Source organism: Triturus cristatus, chromosome 3_1 (genome assembly GCF_964204655.1).
Source record: "Triturus cristatus chromosome 3_1, aTriCri1.1, whole genome shotgun sequence".
Lineage (NCBI taxonomy): Eukaryota > Metazoa > Chordata > Amphibia > Caudata > Salamandridae > Triturus > Triturus cristatus.
The window spans coordinates 458,589,763-458,608,457 of NC_140583.1; the positions used below are offsets into that span (position 1 = coordinate 458,589,763).

The following is an 18,695-nucleotide window of genomic DNA, read 5'->3' on the forward strand; positions in this document are numbered from 1 at the left end:
GCCGTGCCAACGATTTCCTGTTGGAGGCTGTTGCTACGTATGCTGCATACACGTTCATGGATTGAGTGAACTGTCATCCTCTATGTTTTTTCTACCATGTCCTGAACATTACCTGTGACTTTGGATTGCTGGCTAAAGCAGACTTTTTCAATTTTTTTCCTTTCCCTTTTTGAGGTTTTTTTGCTTTTCTTTTTTTCTTTTTTTGAACCTTTCTCTGAACCGATACTTGGTTTCAATTTGAATACACCTTGTTCTGCTCTATCGAATTTGAACTCTGCGTTCTCTCATTTCTTCCCTACTGGTTAGTGCTTCGATCAAGGGGGCATGTAGTAAGGAATCCCTTAATACGTACATACATTGTTAAGTTAGCATAACCACGTTAGATGTTAGAAAGCCATCTTGCTGGGATGCGCACGACACTGCATCTACATGTTATTGTTTAAACAAACTGCTGGCTCGCGCTTTGCCTCACATGAGAGCAATCTGTTGTTACCATCCCAAGCTCTGCGCAGCGACCTTGGTCTGTACATGGTGTAACAAGAACAGTCTGGGTCGTTAGACAATGCATGTTTTCCACTCTAGGTTGATCGACTCACTATTTAGCCATAACACACAGGCAGCTGCGAATACCTGAAAGTTGGTGCTTTTAATATTGCAGACATCATGTTTAATATTCAGACCGAAGACGAGCCTTCCTGCGAGAAGACTTCTGATGCTCCTGTGATGTGATTTCACTAAGCTGATCTTTGAGGTATGGGGTCCCCCATTCAAGCCTAAGAGACCTTTTATTAGCATAATAATAATATTAGCTTCTTATTAAAGGGAAGGTGGTAGTATCCACTGTCATTTATAACATGATCACTCCCTTTATATTCTATGGTATTGTAACGATGCTGATGGTTTTAATTATAATCATTTGTCTGCTTGTATTAGCCAAAGTACTGCATCTTAGGACACGTGGTCTATAAAAAAACTCTTTTTATTTTCACCGTGTCTCTGTTTATTCTTGTTGTGGACTGATGTGAGAATAATATACGAACAGGTACTTCCGATTCCCACCATTCCTGAGAGTACACTGAGTCGCTTGTTCTGGGTTGTCTTTTCATTGGGACCGCCGAGCTAAATCTCGGATAACGAATGGGACACTTATGCTAGCCGGATACTGGGTTCTGGGTTCTGAGGTGAGTTTCTGGTACACCACAATTCACTGAGGTCCTGGGGTTCTACGCATAGTTCTGTGTATCAGCAGAATCCCTGCAACAATATGTGGCTTTTGTTGTCAGTACACGTTGCATGAATTGCCCTAAATCACCTGTTGCCAAGCTTCCTACTTACACTCGAACCTAGTTCAGAAGCTAGCAAGTTTGTAGGGGTCGAAATCAAGCCACATTTGCTGTTTTTTATTGTTAATTTACATTAAAACATACCGTCGGATACTAAAAGAATTACATGATTTTTGTTAGCAACAGTAAAACAACAAAGGATTGTGTTTCCTTCTACAATTAAAAAAACAAAATTTCAAACACGTCCAAAGCAAAATTTCCAATGCTAAGTAAAGTTGTAAGAAGATTTTGTAACACAAAATGCGCTAAGACACTATTTGATGAAATATACCTAAAAATGCTTAAACTTCAGCGTGAACTACATTTCTTTTTCATATTTAAATGACACAATTTCACAAATGTTTAACATCTCTCCCGTATAACTAATTAAAGGTATGCTAAAGGCCTTTTGCTGGTATTCAAGCTTATCGTTTTTATACTGCAAATTAGTAACGGTGATGTCATATAAAGGTCCAACAATGCCCTTTTCTGCGCCTTTTGTAAAGATATATTACAGAAGAGAAGCACTTTTGGCCTGTTTGTTAGCTTAACTTTGATGCCTTATTTTAAGACGTTTTTGTCCCGAAGCCCCCTGTGTGACAAACACGGCGTTATATTGAATCATTCTCAGTTACCTGCCAGGACAGGGCGGTTGTTTGAAACTGACTTTTATATTGATTGGACCACAGTTACCGCAAAGGACAGAAGGGTTGGTGTAAATAGTGTTTTGTCTTATTCTGCCTCATATTCATTCTATTATGTTTGTGGGTGATACCTTGTGAACATTTGACAACTACTGGCATGTATAGTTACATGCTAACAAAGGAGAGCTGGTGGCGTAAATGCTACAGCTATTGAACTTGGAGCAGAGGAACCAGGTTCGAGTCTCGGCGTTGACTCAAAATCCTGTAATTCAGAGTAAATCACTTATTTTCCCCGTGCTTTAAAAAAAAAAGGAGTCCTTGTGCCTGCAGAGTGGGTGGGGGTTGTGTTGTCTATAGGAATTGAAGACTACCAAGGACATACTGCGCTCTTGTCCTTGTGCTTTTCTCCTCCACTTGCGCTGCAAATGTTTCAGGGAGTTCTAGATATTTGATTTGATGTGTGTTCCTTTATTTTTTGCAAAACACACTATTTCTAAAAGTTTTCTGTATGTGTTCAACCCTGGGTGCTCGGACGGTGCAGTGGGCAGATGTTTGCAGCCCCCTAGTACTTGAATGTTTTGTGTGGAGTACCAAGAATATTTCTTGTGTATTCTATTGTTGGTGCTGACACTCTGCTACATATTTACACTCCACTACAAACCATATAATTATACTGCACACAACACAATACAACTCCAGATAATTAGACTACACATAATTACACTACAACCTACATTTCACACAACATATTTACATTGCACATATATCCACTGAATTCCAAAACACATAATTACACTCCACAAAAACAATTTCCACTTGACAACATGCCACATAATTCCACACAATATAATACTACTTCACACCATGCCACTTAATACCATTACAAACCATGACACACAATTCCACACAAATCCATGCCACGCAATTGTGCACCACACAACATAATTATACTCCACATAATACCACTAAGCACCACATAATCATGCTACACATAATTACACTTTACTCAGTACAACATAAATACACCCCACATAAATGCACTCTATGTCGCATGCCAGCAACACACATAAATGCACTACACACCATGACACATAATTCAAAGATGCATAATTTCTCTAAATGCCACACAATTCCTCACCACACAATTCAACTTCACACATTTCAAATACACACCACATAATTCCACCCCAAGCCAGATATTCCAAATACACAACACAATTGCACAACACATCACATAACTTCAATATTCAACACACATTTTCACGTCATGCCATAAAATGTAACAACACACCACATAAATCTACTCCACAACATGCCACTACACAACACACAATACCGTTCCACACAATTACACATAATTAAATCCATTACACATATTCTCGCTGCACATAATTCCAATACACTTAATACAATTTAATTACTATCCAGACAATTCCGCAACAAATAGTTCCAATACAACACATCACTCCCTTGCACTTCTACCAACACTGTCATTTCTCCCCCAAACACCCACTGCCCCTCTCATTTCTCTCACACTCCGATTACCTACTCTTAACTCGCAACCAATGCCCCCTCTTATCCCTCTCACACACTACCTGTCTCTATACTGCCTGCTCACACATGCTACCTTCCTGTACCTCCTGATGCTGACCACTAGTCCACCTCTAGCCACCCCTTGACCCTTCCACTTGTCCCTCTATCTCTCTCTCTCATACTCTCTCTCTCACCCATTTTGCCAGCTCTCTCATGCACTATTCCTGCCTCTCTCAGGTCTTAAAGCAGAGTTTCTATCCGGTAACTTTTTTACGTTTCCGTCCCTCAAACCCATGCTCTTCTCCTCTTCTTAGGATAACTTCTGCGTACACAAAACCTCTCTCTTTATTCATCTAGGGCCTGCTATCCCCTTCTTTCTATCTTTTTCACACACTAGTTCTGCTCCTCTGTCTCAAGTTCAATATCACTTCCTACACAAACTACCCATCCCTCTCATTCTTCCTTTTTAGGTCTCGCCTGAGACAGCGCTTTAGCGCTGCTCTGGCGAGACTTATAGTAAGCGACTTTTGGAAGTGGAAACGAGTGCATTTCAGGCCGCCAACTACAGTGCATGTGCTCCGGGCACGCGCACCATTTGGCAGCCTGAAAGCATTCGTTTTCTTTCACTTTCATGGCCGCTTTGATGTTTGATCGCGATTGCGATCACTTTCGCGTCCGCTTGTACTTCGTTTGTTACACGGTACGTCTTATTTCATTTGTAAGCACTAATTTCTTCAATGCGTTTCTCCTACTGCAGGCAAGGCATGCTTTCCTCCAACATTCAGCGCGCCATGCGCTTTACAGTCTGTCACGCGCATACGTTTTAAATACACGGACGCCGCTATGTGTTTCAGTATGGTGCCCGCTTTGATGTTTTTAAAACATTTAAATACTATGGCGCCCGCTTCACATACATCACGTAGTTACTTTTATTTTTAAAACATGTAGGGGGGATGCTCAGAGCGCACGCTTTGCGGGATGTTTTTATTTAATTAAACTTTCAAGCGCTTCGTGCGATATTACTTGTATTTTTTTTTTAACATACTCAGCGCAGCGCTGGATTTATTTGACGTTCCAGGGCAGGTGCTTTGAACATTGCTTAGCGAGCCGTCCGTGCAATAAAATAGTGTTTGGTTCACAAACATGACTTCAGCCACACAGACTGAACTGTAGCTTGTTTACTATATGTCGAGGAAACGTTTCATTATTTGACCCCTATTTGCATAGGAACAGTCATGGCTGCGTGCAGCTATGTTTTCATTTTGGTTATATATATGGCTGCGGTGAACGGCGTAGAAACATGCCAGTTTCGCGCAACAGTATGCTAACATCTACAAATTGCCATAGTGATGTCAATCGGACTCTCCTTTTTCACCGTCATACGAGGGGAAGAAATATATGTTACCTTTGCAGCATTTCTGCCCTAAAGTATTGCACCGTTTTACCTAGCCACTAGTTACATTACACAAACAAAACGTTAGCGTTATTTTTTTTAAAGACAGGCTATGACTCAAACCTGCTTCGGTGCACTAATCGGAATAGCAAAAATTTAGTTAGGCGGTATACTATGGTGAACATTGAATTTTAGCTTTAACGTTTTATTTATTATCGGTTATTTATTACATATGCCTCACACGTTTAAACCTTAGTGCTTTATTTAGGTGCACACAGGGGCTTCTGCTAGCAAGATATATATTTAACAGCCTACTACATCACAAGCTGGGGGCGTTGTGGATTTTAAGCATTGAATGATATTGTACTGCTTAATTTGTGCCGAAGAGATACTGGGTTTTTGAAAGTTCAAAGCTTTACCCGGTACATTTGTAGAAAATGTATAAACTAATTCTTGCTAAAGAGGTTTGGTTAACTTTTGCGAGATGTACATCAAATGCTTTTATTTTAGATAGTTGCCGGCCTGCTGATGGTGTGAACACAAATTTACCGTCCTGCTGTGCTGGTTCGACATCCCACAGATGCTGCCTACGAATAGATTGCGATCTGTCTCGCTCTGCTTCTTAGCGCTTCATTAGCCTGACATTGTTTCCTTTCTCAAGTGTAGATTTTCACTCTGAAAACATCACACTCTAGCAGACTTTCTGTCTGCTTTTAGCCCCCGAAAACCACGTCTTCAGACGGAACACTTTAGGCTTTAGCCTTTAGCGGGGGTTCGAATGATGTCTACAATTATAGCATGGTGAGGTACTGCTGTGACTTGAGCCTGCTCCCTTCCAAATTTAAAGTTGGCATCTTTGGTCTTATGATACAAATTTGACCCTAAGAACTCAAACATTTAAATTATTTTTACAACAAACGATTACTTTTTTTAAACGTATTTTTGTGCAGGCATTACATTTATTACGAAGCCAATACTCGTGTGTTTTTGGGTAACTGAATCAAACTAATGTACGTCTTTTTAAAAGTGTAGTGCACTACAAGTTGGTTTTGGACAGGGAGGTGGTGTTTTTGAGCATGTAACACTATCTTACGGCTTTATTTTAATCACAGGCAATTCATCTGGCTGTGAACAATGTGTCAATGAAACCTCCGAGTGGCAGTTTGCCTCTCTGCGGTTATTTTCTGCCGCTGTGCTGTTATCGGCTGTGCCTCTATTCAGCGCCAGTTGTTCTGTTCCAACAACTGGATACACTTAGCATGTACTGCACAGCCAACTTCTTCAAAGTGCAGCTCCCCACCAATAGCAGTGTTCTTAAATCGTAACGACGTGTCAGTAATCAGTCACACCTTTCTGCCAGCTGATTACAATGTTTGCAAGTGTGATTATTCATTCTGTGCCATAGAATGTGATTCATTTCATTTTCGTTTGCTTCCCATGTAACAGTGTAAAGAACACTGCTTGTTAAACTTCGTACATCAACCTCGCACCAAACTCAATTATTTAAAAGCCTGATTGACATCGGAGTGTTTCCTTTGTCAGCAGCACAGCACACACTAAAAAACACTGCGTCTGAAAACATAAAGAGTGGGGCGTATTACAGTTTTGCGAAGAAACCCCGTGTGGTGTGATCAATAAATGTCGAAACCATAAAAGGCTCGATCATACATGTGCCATATCGACGACACTGTACCTACCACCGCGAGAGCGCCGTAAATTGCGCCCGTCAATCTCCCCCACCCCCTGCTCTCACTAAAACATTCAGCTCGTTTCGGACGGAGATACACCTGCCCCTAACCCACCACTGAATAGCGATGCAAAATATATATATCACTTTATATGCAAATAACGACAGGGAAGTGCCCTAGACTGTGCGAACTGGAGGTAGGAGACTCTGGATGGCCACAGACCCCCCCCCCCCTCGTCCAACCAACCCCACCACCGACACTTCAGCCTCCGGAGTTATGCCAAGCTCTCATTTTTTAAACTTCGTACATCACCCTCGCACTGAACTCATTATTTAAAAGCCTGATTGGCATCGGAGGGTTTCCTTTGTCAGCAGCACAGCACACACTAAAAAAAGAAGCATTTGCAATGCAATACGTCTCGCATTACTGAAAGTTTGAGCTATTGTTGTTGCATTATTATATGCAAAGCCAATAGCTCAAACATTCAGTAATGCGAGACCTATTGCATTGCAAATGCTTGTTATTTATTCTCTGCAGCTCCCACCACTATCTACTCAATATGCCACATAGTTCCACTATAGAAATACACTCAACACACAATTCCATACCGCACAATTCCACAACTAACTATTCCAATACAACCTACATAATTCAACTCCACACAACATACATCCACAACAAAACACATATGTAACAAACATTACCATTTACAGCGCCAATAGCTCTAACTCTCACAAATGCGAGACCTATTGCATTGCAAATGCTTCTTTTTGTCCTACCACCCTACTCTAGGCAGGAAGCAGCCACATGCAAATGAGACTCGGTCCTGCCCCCATAGATGCAGAGTCATCCGAACTACATCCCCTCTGAACATGCGCAGAAGCAACAACCCGGAACCGGTTTCAGCCGTTTTGGGTCTCATCGCTGAGGGGCAGCTTTGATCCTATGGCGTGGAGTTGAGTGGCTCAGTGGGCAAAAAAGCCGACGGATTTACCGTGTGTCGTCAATTAAGAAACATATTTGCTTTTACAAGGTGGAAACGTCTTGCTTGCCAGACTTATATTTTCCTAAAGGCAGAGTTGGGAAATTATATACAGTCTGAAAATATTCTGCTTCTTTATTGTTTTCATGGGGAAAAAAATCAAGAAAAGGGTTTTCCTTTCCGCGCGCAGCATGGAATACTATACTGGCCTCTCTCTCCCACATTTGCCACACAAGGCGTTTGTCGAATCTCTCTTCGCGGTCTGACTGCACGAACCTCGAGTACCGTAAGCGATGTGCGCGACCCGTCCAATCAATCGAACCTCACACAGAGAAGCCCAGCCCTACTGACGAGTTAATTCAGCAAAATACATATCTGAACAACTAACATACGGATGGCAAGTCGGTGAGGACGGTATCTAACCAGCAGAACACGATTAGCGAGTAAGCGTGGATATGATATTACACAACTTACTGTTGGGCACATTTTATAAGCAGCAGAGCCAAAAGCGGAAACACAAGTGAAGTGCACGAAATACTTTTTGCCACAGAAACATTATTAATTGCGACATATATACGACATATCCCCCACCATATATCTTTAATTGGCTGCTATGTGCAGTAAACATTTATTCACATGTGAGTATTTGTTCATACATGCAGCAAGAACTATTCATGGACTGTGCTTGTTTGTTTACAGCCGTCAGTCACAGTAACCAACAATAGCCGCTGTGAACCCTTCTTGCATAGTTACTAAATTCCAGTCAAAAACCTTAATAATTTCATTTTTTGGCACCTATGCGGCGTTGCTTTGTCCTGGAGCAAAGAGGACATTTCAGATCAGTACACTAGACACACTAGCAACGATTACTTCATCAGTACCTTGGCTTTAGTCCGAAATCTTCGCCTGTCCTTCCTATCCTGTAGGGCGGTCCAGATTTTAGGTTTTTTTCTGTTTTGGCAGAAGATTATTCCACGCACACGCGATGCCCTGCTAGTTTTCTGCGAGGGGCGGTGGACGGGCTGCCGGAGTAAATTTAGGCAGACTCTGCCCTGAAATACGTGACGTGAAAACCAGCGACAAATATAGAGTTGTGGCAGCTGTCCCCGGCTGCTCTCAAGTGTCACCGAGCGAATGTTCTCCAGTGCGGCGCGCGGTACCTGCGGCCGCCGCCTCACTGCCCAATACTCGTATATCAACACAATACAGCGTCTGCTTGCCACAAGTAGTACGTGAGCATGTTTTTGTTATACGGTTTATTGCCCATTCACATGCCAACAGGTAGTTGGTTCATGATGCTTTAAAGGTACATTAAAAAATCAGTGAAAGGTTTTAAAGAAAGGCGCTCATTTTAATTTGACAGACCAACATTTTTGTTACTAGATGTGGTAGAATGATGTGCATGACCTGCACTATAGATCTGCAAGGAATTCGTATGCGGTGCTGGTAAAGTGAGAAGGCAGCGTTGTCTCTGAAGAAAAATAATAACTCAGAAAATTAAGCAAAATGATCTATCTCTTTGCCTTTTTCATTGATGTTTCAACTTCGCTTAATCGCCTCCCCGTCAATCAATCGGGGGTTTATGGAGCGCGGCTACTTACCCGTAAGGGTCTCAAGGTGCTGGGGGTGGGCGGTGGGGTGGGGGGGGGCTGGTCCGTCTGGACACAGGGTCAGTGAAGAGCCAGGTCTTGAGATCCTTCCTGGATTGGGTCAGCGATGGGGATTGCCTGGGGAGGAGAGGCAGGGAGTTCCAGGTCTTGGCGGCGAAGTAGGAGAAGGATCTTCGTCGGCTTGGACCTGCCCCTGTTTTACAGCTGAACTAGTGGGAGAAAAACAAGACAGCCTATTCACTTATTTCTTAGTTTATTTATGTATGATGGGTTTCAGTAAAGTACTTCAACCCACCATAAGGTGAGATCAGAAAGCTTTAGGGTATGAAAACAGAGCTGAGGAGTAGAGGGCAAAAGTCTCGTAAGAGGAGCAAAAATGGTACAATTCAATCAGCATAGAAGATGTGTAAGAACATACCTCTTTTTTGTATGGTCATCCTATTTTTTTCTGGACTGATGCTGCTGGTGTTTTTTACTCTGCCCATTGGGGCACTGTTAACCATGCCCTAGTGCATGTGCTCTGACCCCCAAACCATGTTGACATTGATTGGCATATTTGATGTCCAAAGTCCCTAGTGTAAAGTACAAAAGTGAACTCACTGCCTACATTTCAGTGATGAACTGCAGCATATAGTGTGCAAAGCATGTCTCCTAGGCTGGCCCTACAGAGTAAATATGTAGTTTTCAAACTGCTAATATGACCTGGCAAAATTAAACTTTTTGCCAGGCCTAAACCTTCACTTTTAATACTTATAAGTCCATAGGTCCCTCAAAGGTGGTCCCTAATGACCCATAGGACAAGGTGCATGGTGGTTAAAACACAGGACAAGTATATTTCTTGTTTCACATGCGCTGGCAATGAAAAACCTCCAAAGTCGTTATTCATTGTGGAAGCCTGCCCCCCACCCCAGAAAAGCACGGGGTTACATTGTAGTACCCTATAATGCTTAAATTTAGTTTGGAGTAGCAGGAGAAATGAATCACAGACTCATTTTATTAGCAATTTAAAATTCAATATAATGGTCAAGCCAGATTTTAGATTACTATTTTTAAAACACCGTTTCTAAAAATGTGTCATTTTCTTATCTAAGCGAAATATGCCTTTCTGCCAGTAGTTCACTTTAACCTGACTGTTGATGGCTTTCCTGTGGTGAGATGTGGATTTCTCTGAGACAGTGGACAAAGGGCTTGGGTGAGGGGAGATGTTTTTCCTCCCTGAACAGGGATGGCCTAAGGTATGTGCCCAGCCCACTCATGAGCTTTAAAGGATGCCGAACCTGTCACTGGGAGATGTAGCTCACACCTAGGCCTGCCTCCCTTTTGTCTTCATAGCCAGCCTGCCTCTAAACCCAGTGGGAGGAGGGCTACCCTAGATTTGGTTTGGAGTGACCACAGGGAAGGGTTTCCCTATTATCATAGCCACACCTCTCTGGCTATGATAATGCTCTGGGTGGGCACATGAAGCTCTGCACAGAGGAAGAACGGTTGTGCCATGTTGGATTTTAGATAGAGAAGGGCATTGTGGGATAGTTTATAGCAGTGCTTCCCAAACATTTAGAACCACAATCCAATTTTTAAACATTAAACTTCTGCATCCCACCTAGCTTTAATGGATATGAAACAGGCAATCTTTTTAATGTAACTAAAGCATTGTGTGGTAGCACACTTTAATTTACAGACAGTGCATTTTCCATTGTAATGGCCACTAAATTTGCAAAGACATACAGTTTTAAATGATAGCACTATACTATGCACAAATGATGTGTGGAAATCTGATTTCAGTAAGGATGTATCATTTGAGCATCACCGAGTAAAGTGTCTTGATTTGTTTAAATCCTCTAAAAATCTTTGTTTCAATCATACTTGTAGATTGCAAAAAATGTGCTGTACTTTTGCTTACCTAACTGCTGAATGTGTACAGTTCATTTACAGGTATTTACATTTTGCTGTGAATTACAAAAATAACATGCTACATACAGCCTTTCCTTTCGCACTTTTTGTACCCCATCAAGATTGTCACATAATTTACCTTTTCTTTCTCTAACTGTAAAGTGAGAGGAGCTTGTAAATACCAATCCCCATGTTAAAAAATAAGCAGCGATTTGTCAGAAGACATAAGCTGGCATTTAACCTCTGACTTTGAAGAGCAGCAAAGATGACACGATAAATATAGTATTTAAAGGCATCTTTATTTATTGTGTTGCCTTTTGCGAGCCCCCAGAAATTAGCTCACGACCCACCATAGTTTAGAAAATGCTGGTTAACAGCAAAACACACAGGAAGTACTGCAAAAGTGGGTAGGATTACCCCCTGGGAATGTTAACTCCATCGTTAGGGCGTGGCAGTAGTTTCCACCACCCACAGGCTGACACTGGGCATAAATGTGGCACCCCCGGTACTCTCTTCAGGACACCTCTTGGCATGTGGATGACATAAGAAGGACTGCAGCTGCTGTTGGACTGAAGTGCAGAACCCCAAGGGCTGAACCTGCTCCTACTTGTACCCAGGACTGTGAAGTGGATTCCAATGCTACAGGGATACAAAACCTGTAAAAGACCCACTTTCCTGAAGAATCCAGCTAAACAGTTTCAAATGGACCTAGCAAGATTAGTGACATTATTACTTGTGGTTGGCTACCATCCACCCCACCTAGTAATCCACTTTCTCACAAGAATGAATCAATTGGTGGGTTATCATGCATTGCCGATGTATGCTGCTAAAGCTTTGAGAGTTACAATTGTATCCAAAGGCTTAGATACGCAGGCAGAGGACAGTCATAGTTGTCTGACTGTTTGAACAACTTGCTTGGAGGGAGGTTTGAGGATAGTGTAGATGAGGAGACTCCCATGAGGAGCTTTTGAGTCTGTTTCAATTCTGAAGGCGATCTATACAATGGAGCCCAGAGCATGGAGTGATCTACCACCAAATGATTTGTAGTGATTCAGCCAAACGGATAATAGGTTACAATTGTCAGAATGTAGGCTTCTAATTTTGTGGCGAACAATTTGGCGAGATAGTCCTGAGAGTGTCCATGAAAGGCATATGGATAAAGCATAAAGTTTTGAAACATAATAATTCATTTACAGGAAGGAAGCCAGTGAAGGGATTTCAAGTATAGGATTATCTGATGTTCTTTTAGGTGAAATTAAAGATAAGCAGCCTTGCTCTAGACTCCTTGGAGTTTTGCCAGTGATTTGTTTGGCTCCCCAATATAAAGGCTGTTACATTATTCAAAACAAGAAATGACTGAGACTAGGGCAATGTTTGGAGCTAGTTGGAAATATGGCAAGAACCTTGTCAGCAAGATTAAGGGATAGACGTGTGATTTGGAAAGATCATGTATTTATTGTGTTAGAAATTGGGTTTTTAGATAAGGGGGTTGTCCTGTAGTTCCAAGAAACCTATGTAGGATACACGTTTAGACAACATAGACTGCGGGATTAGTGTTCAGACTGATTCTAGACACTCCCATCTAGTATGTTTGCCTGTATGCCAGCGAGCTCACCGTGCCAGTAGAAACCCATCTTACCAAGGAGCGAATAGTGTAGTGTGAAATAGGTGTGCTGAAACAACCATTAGACAGAAACGGATATAAATGATTATAAGCACCAATCGAGTAAAAGGATGGTAGATTTATACCATAGTGCTAAAACAATGAATACAGGCAAGTATAAAAATACATGACAGTAATATGCGTACTCCTACGATGCGACCCTAACTAGATGAACCTAAGTGTACCTAGCATGTATGTAGGTGTAGAGCCAAGAATCTCTCTAGGATAAAGTCAACCCCATTACCTGGAGTGAGAGACTGTGGGATCCCGTCTTGGCCTCGAGATGGACACCCCTCAAGGGATGTCAGACCACTGTGAGCTGGAGTGTCTGCCTGCAGGAACCTTAGCGTCTCGCGTCAGTGTATTGGCATGGAAGTCCTTTTTCCCCTCTGACTACCTCAGCAGGTTATGGTGTTTATATACCCAAAGTGGTACCCTCAGGGGTTCTACCTTGCTGTGTCATGTCGACTCAGGATGACGGAAGGAATGACCCTTAAATGTAGTTATTATGCAGGAGATGGTAGTTCCGCTGAGTTTCCAAGAATCCTCATACATAATGGATGAAGGTAGTTTTCAAGGAAAACCCCATGTCCTGTAAGCTGTACTGTATCTGGGTAAAAGGTCAGTCCCAAGAACCGTTATGTAGTGTAATGGTAGGGGAGAATATAGGTGAAAGGTTAGGTGGTTCCCTAAGCCTATATTGGGATACCTATATGAAACATAACAGGGTAAGTACTCACCTCAAGTAATTCCCAATCCTTGTCAGGATGAACCACTAAAATCATTAAATAAACATGAGCTCACCCCCCTGGTAGCTATGGCACAGAGCAGACAGGCTTAACTTAGAGGCAATGTGTAAAGTATTAAGGCAGTAATAAAACAGTAATAAATTCAAAATGCAAAATATTAAACATCCCAAAATTAATTAGAAAAATTGAGGTAAAGTTGATAAACAAATGACACTAAAATGACAAATATCCCTTCAGGGAAACCAGAACTACTCTTACCTAGAAATAGCGACAATAAGCACATAGTGCCAATGATAGTCAATGGTCACGGAAGAATAGAACCTAAGCCCAATTTGACACTGACCGTGATGGAGCGTGGGTCGGATACTATAACCAGGTTAATCCTCATCAAAGATTTTACCTTTTGGCGTTAATTCCTAACTCCCAATCCACCACGGGAGTACACTCCTAAAGCCACTCCATGACCTTAGGGGAGGCACTTAGAGACTCACAGGGGTCCAGGCAGTGCATTCCAAAGCTGAGCATTCAGCAACAATATAGTGGATACACACAAATTGTTTTGCCATTCTGTTTCCCTCCTCTGAAGTGCACGCCAAATGTTAAATGTAAACCCAGTACACCTGTAAAACATGCTGTGACACTGTACTGTCAAAAGAGGCCCACTGTGACTGGGGCCTGACTGTCTGGGGAGGAAACAGAAGGGCCCTGCCCAATGTAGGATAACATTTGCCTGTGACAGGGGAGGCCTCTTTGAAGTGTGTCCCAAGTGACATATGAAAAGCCCTAGAAGACATATCAGCAGGATGTGACATTCACGCAGGACTTGACACTTCAATGTAAAAAAGGATCATCCCAGCCCCCTTCTATATTCTGTCAGGATCAGAGGGCTAATCTCTTCCCATTCAGGTCAGCCTGTTGTTTTGCTTCTAGGAGCAGGTTCACATCTCATTCATATCTATTTGAATGCTAATTGCTGGTTGGCTGAAGCAGGAGAACAAAATGCATATTTAGCAGCAGACTTAATAAAGGGCAAATGTAACTTTATAAAAGTTAATTTTCCATACAATTTACAACACATCCGACTACACCACTGAATAGATTATTTTTGTAGCTAGTCCCATTCCTGAGATACAGGATTGGTGTTTAATACTGAATCCCATTTTTTTCCAATGGAACAGCCAAATCTTTTTTAGTGAAAGTAGCTTTGAGGGTATTCTCACTGTAAGGACATGTGCCTCTATGGGCAATACGGCCTATAAAGGGGACAGCTTTTGAATATTTAAAAGGAAAGACCTATCAAAAGAAGTTATTTTGACAGGGGGAATTAGCAGTTAAAACCTGCACAGACAGACTATCGGTGCCAGGCATCCAGTCATCTTTGCATTGCCAATGTAGGAGATGGCACAATGGGTGATGAAGCCACTTGTGATCTTTAACGCATAGGCCCTGGGTGCACATTGGTAGCATATACCATACCAGGGCTTATAGTTAAATATGCCAATCAGGAGTATACCAATTGTTACCATGTTGAAAGGAAGCGCACACACAATTTACAACTGGTTAGCAGGGGTAAAGTACACAGAGTTTTATAGCAAACAAACATAGCGTTCAGCAAAAAGGAAAACCAAATTCAGGGTGACCCTGCAACTAGGGCAATTTTCCAACATAACCCTCCCACATCCACAAGCCAAAAGATAGTGTCGACTAATCAATATCTTGATGGGCCTCTATGCTCAAGCCATAAAATGAGGAAAATTTGCCTCTTCTGCAGTGGTATTTGTCTGTTCTATATCTAACAGTGCCCCTCTTGCACCATCGTCCTGGGCCACTGTGCGGGTCCTTTGTAACACTTCTTATCTGCAGACCTCTTCTGTGAGGCTCTGAACCTTAGGTTGCTCACAGGTGCATCCAGTATACAGATGACACCATCATGGCCAACAAGGTGAGGTGGCCCATTCTGCCCCTTAATTAGATGTCTGTCCCCATCCTAGGAAAACCTCTGCCCACAAGGACAGCAACCAATAGAGACTACGGATGTCAGTTTCAAGAGTGTGGCCCCTTGCAATCCACTACCAAGTGGATATTCCAGTCTAGGGCCTTGGGCAGACCTCCCCTCCAGCCGTGGGTATGCAAGTAGTTCTCCTCTCAGAATGGGGGGCTACACCCTCATTTTCCCTTCTCATGTTAGTTACTGTCACTCGCCTCCAGTTACTTAGTGTCTGCACTCGCAAATGAGTAAGGGAGTGGTGGCTCCATTTCGCCCCTGCAGTATCAACAAGAGCACCATACTTGTTAGGGCATGCCATCCCCTGACAGTGCATATCAATTTCTTATCCCCTCATTCCGAGGGCTTCTCTTCAGATAAAGTCTACCTGCTTTAAACAGGTAAAATGAGTCTGGGGAAAAACCTGAAGATGCATCTTTTTACTGAAACACTTATAAAACAGCTGTTTATGCCTGAATCAGGATTACTTTTACACTCAAAGAGACCTTACCAATTCACACATTGAATAAATCGTGAATCACATCCACATCCACTCTCCACCTATGTGGGTAAGCTCAAAGGGACTAACTAAATCTACAGAGATGTCATCTAGCTTCAGTCTACTACTAGCTCCTTTTAATTTCAGTTTCTTATGGAATTGCTGTTTCTTATACATACCCAGTCTTCTAAATGGCAGCCTGATTTTGATTTCATGGTGATTTGATTATTTTGATGTAGATAAATAGTTGACTCTCACCGGAGAATATTCGGAACAAAGTGTGTCCTTTGTCTCTTCGTAGAACTGGATACTTAATGGGATACACTCATCTTAGCCTTGTTCCTGGTCAGTTTGTTTGCATGTGGTATAGTGCCTAACTCCACCTATGTGTTAAAATCATCCACTACTTTTAGTCTGGATGCCTCCAGGCTGGGAGGTATAACAGTTTCCACTAGTTCCTCTGCAAATTTAGCAGTAGACCCAGGTGAGTGATCCACCAAGATACTTACAAATAATCAATTGGAGCAGTTGGTGTTTTACAATTGTTCTAACATAACGTGTATTTGTAAAAGCAGGTTCACCCAAGGGTATCTTGGTCCTGGATAACATATGTTTATTGTTACCCAACTCAATGGTACTCATTTTATCGACCTAATAAGGATGAAAGGCTGAGTGCAGCCCCCAGGATATGAACCCGTCACCATCAGGTCGAACACTAGGCCCCTACAGTGGATGCATGAGTCCTCCAAGCCAGCATGAGTCCTCCAACAGTTATGTTATGTTATTGTATGTTATGTTAAATTATGTTATGTTACGTTACATTGTGGGTTAGTGAAAAAAGAGATCTGGAAGGAATACATGTTTTTAGACAATATCATATTTGGTTCAGTGCCTTACATGACACAGTGAACAAGACAAAGCACTTTCAAAGGAAATGTGAGCATGAATGGGACGCCAGTGGATGCCTTCTAGGAGACGAGTAGTGTGACAATAATGAGGTGCCAGAGGGAATATGTGAGCTATTTGATTTTGGATTGCTAGGATTCTTTGTAGGAGCGATAGCTCAATTCTCATGTCTGTGCCATTACAATAACCATTCAAAGCCTGTATAGCCGGATAACAGCAATCCTCAAAGGGAGAGCAGATGAAGCATAGGGCGAATTTTCTTCATCATATCATGTGTACTCCAATACTTTGCTGAGGCAGATCATTTAGGACAGTGGAAGAAATCAGCCAACCACAAAGCAGCAGACCATTATGGGGGACTGTCGCTGGTGACCAGAATTTCTGATGTGTAATGGTTCACCGCCTGACAACGCACACCCACCCATTCCCTTCCCTTGTAGAAGCAGGACTGGAGCGAGCAGTCATTTTACATAGGCTGAGTCTGAATAATAGTTGGGCATGAGTAAAAATAAAGTTTGAAACAATGAATTTAAATAATGGCCACACGAGATTGCAGGTACACACTTAGCAGTTAAGGGTTGAATGCTGAGTCACGAGGGACACCATATTCCACATTCATGGCAGTAGACATAAATGAGCCATGGGCACTTTTATTTGGATTTATATCGGTCTGAAAGTAGCAGAGTTCCAGTGGTGAAGAATATTTAGACCAGAGGCTTCCTGAGGAACAAAGCCCAAGGAACCATGAAGATAAATGCCTGCTGGTCCCCATGAACCTATAACCATTGCCTCACTGTAGTGAATAACCTCCAGACAGCATGGATGGATGAAATTGAAGCTTGAGGATCTGATGAGGTGGAAAGAATATTTGTCAAAGGAGATGTTGAAAAGGCTTCCTTTGAACTTGAGTCACTGCAAGGCTGGAGATGGGATTTGATTAAATGTAATCTAATTTAAAACATGTTCTTCATGATGAGCAGGTAATCTATAGGAAGAGTCGCGCATATTGTTGAAGTAAGGGCCTACATGGATTCCTTTTTTGTTTAGAATGTTCAAAGAAACTTGAACCTTGGTGAATACACACTGAGTGGACTTCAACCTCAAGGGAAAGACCTGAAACTGGAATTGACCAGTAGACTTAGCATACTTCAGAAACTGTTGATATGCAGAAATGATGGGAGCATGAACATAGGCATCTCATATCAGCTGAGGTCATGAAATCAAAAAAGACAAATGCTAGCAGTAGCAATGATGATTATGGAGTGTTTATTCTGAAAATATAAGACTGGACAAAAAGATTCACATCTTTCGAATAGATAATGGGATGGAAGTCCCAAGAAGGCTTTAGCACCAGGTACAGAGCACAGTAAACTCCGTGGCCCCATTCTACAGCAGGGATATGCACCACAAATGAGAACTTAAACTAGAAGGCTAGCACTGCGGCGGCGAGCTTGCTTCTCCTTAACACTTTATTGTACAGAGCGCATCTTTTAAATTTGTTAGGTTTACTGCTGCTATAGTTGAAAATCATTTTAAAAACCATTTTACTTAGATGCATTGTACGGCGACCTCTGCCACTTTTTAAACTTTTTATTCTTAAGTTGTGTCTCTCACACCACGTGGGTGTGTGATTTCTTTGCTTACTTGCTCATTTGCACTTTATTTCTGGCACCTTCCTCTCCCCAGTCCACCGCAGCTCCAGGGCTGATTAAGTGGATGGAAGGGAGGCGGAGACTCGTCTTTCCTCTTCCGGTCGCGTGACCGTGGGCAGCGCTCTAGTTGCCAGCCTCACTGGGATTGGCCCGGCTTCCCGCCATCACAGCTTATAAAAT

General features: G+C 42.2%; 1 protein-coding gene across 2 annotated transcripts in view; it reads right to left on the bottom strand.

The window, feature by feature from the left end:
* Positions 1-8,657, bottom strand: part of FSD2 (fibronectin type III and SPRY domain containing 2) — a 674,971-nt gene extending 666,314 nt beyond the window's left edge. The window contains exon 1 of one of the 2 annotated variants that reach the window (XR_014978815.1): positions 8,444-8,657. The gene's annotated coding sequence lies outside the window, so the exon portion shown is untranslated. The remainder of the gene's footprint in view (positions 1-8,443) is intronic. The other variant, XM_085644270.1, reaches the window with a different exon arrangement.
* Between the last annotated feature and the right edge of the window lie 10,038 nt (positions 8,658-18,695).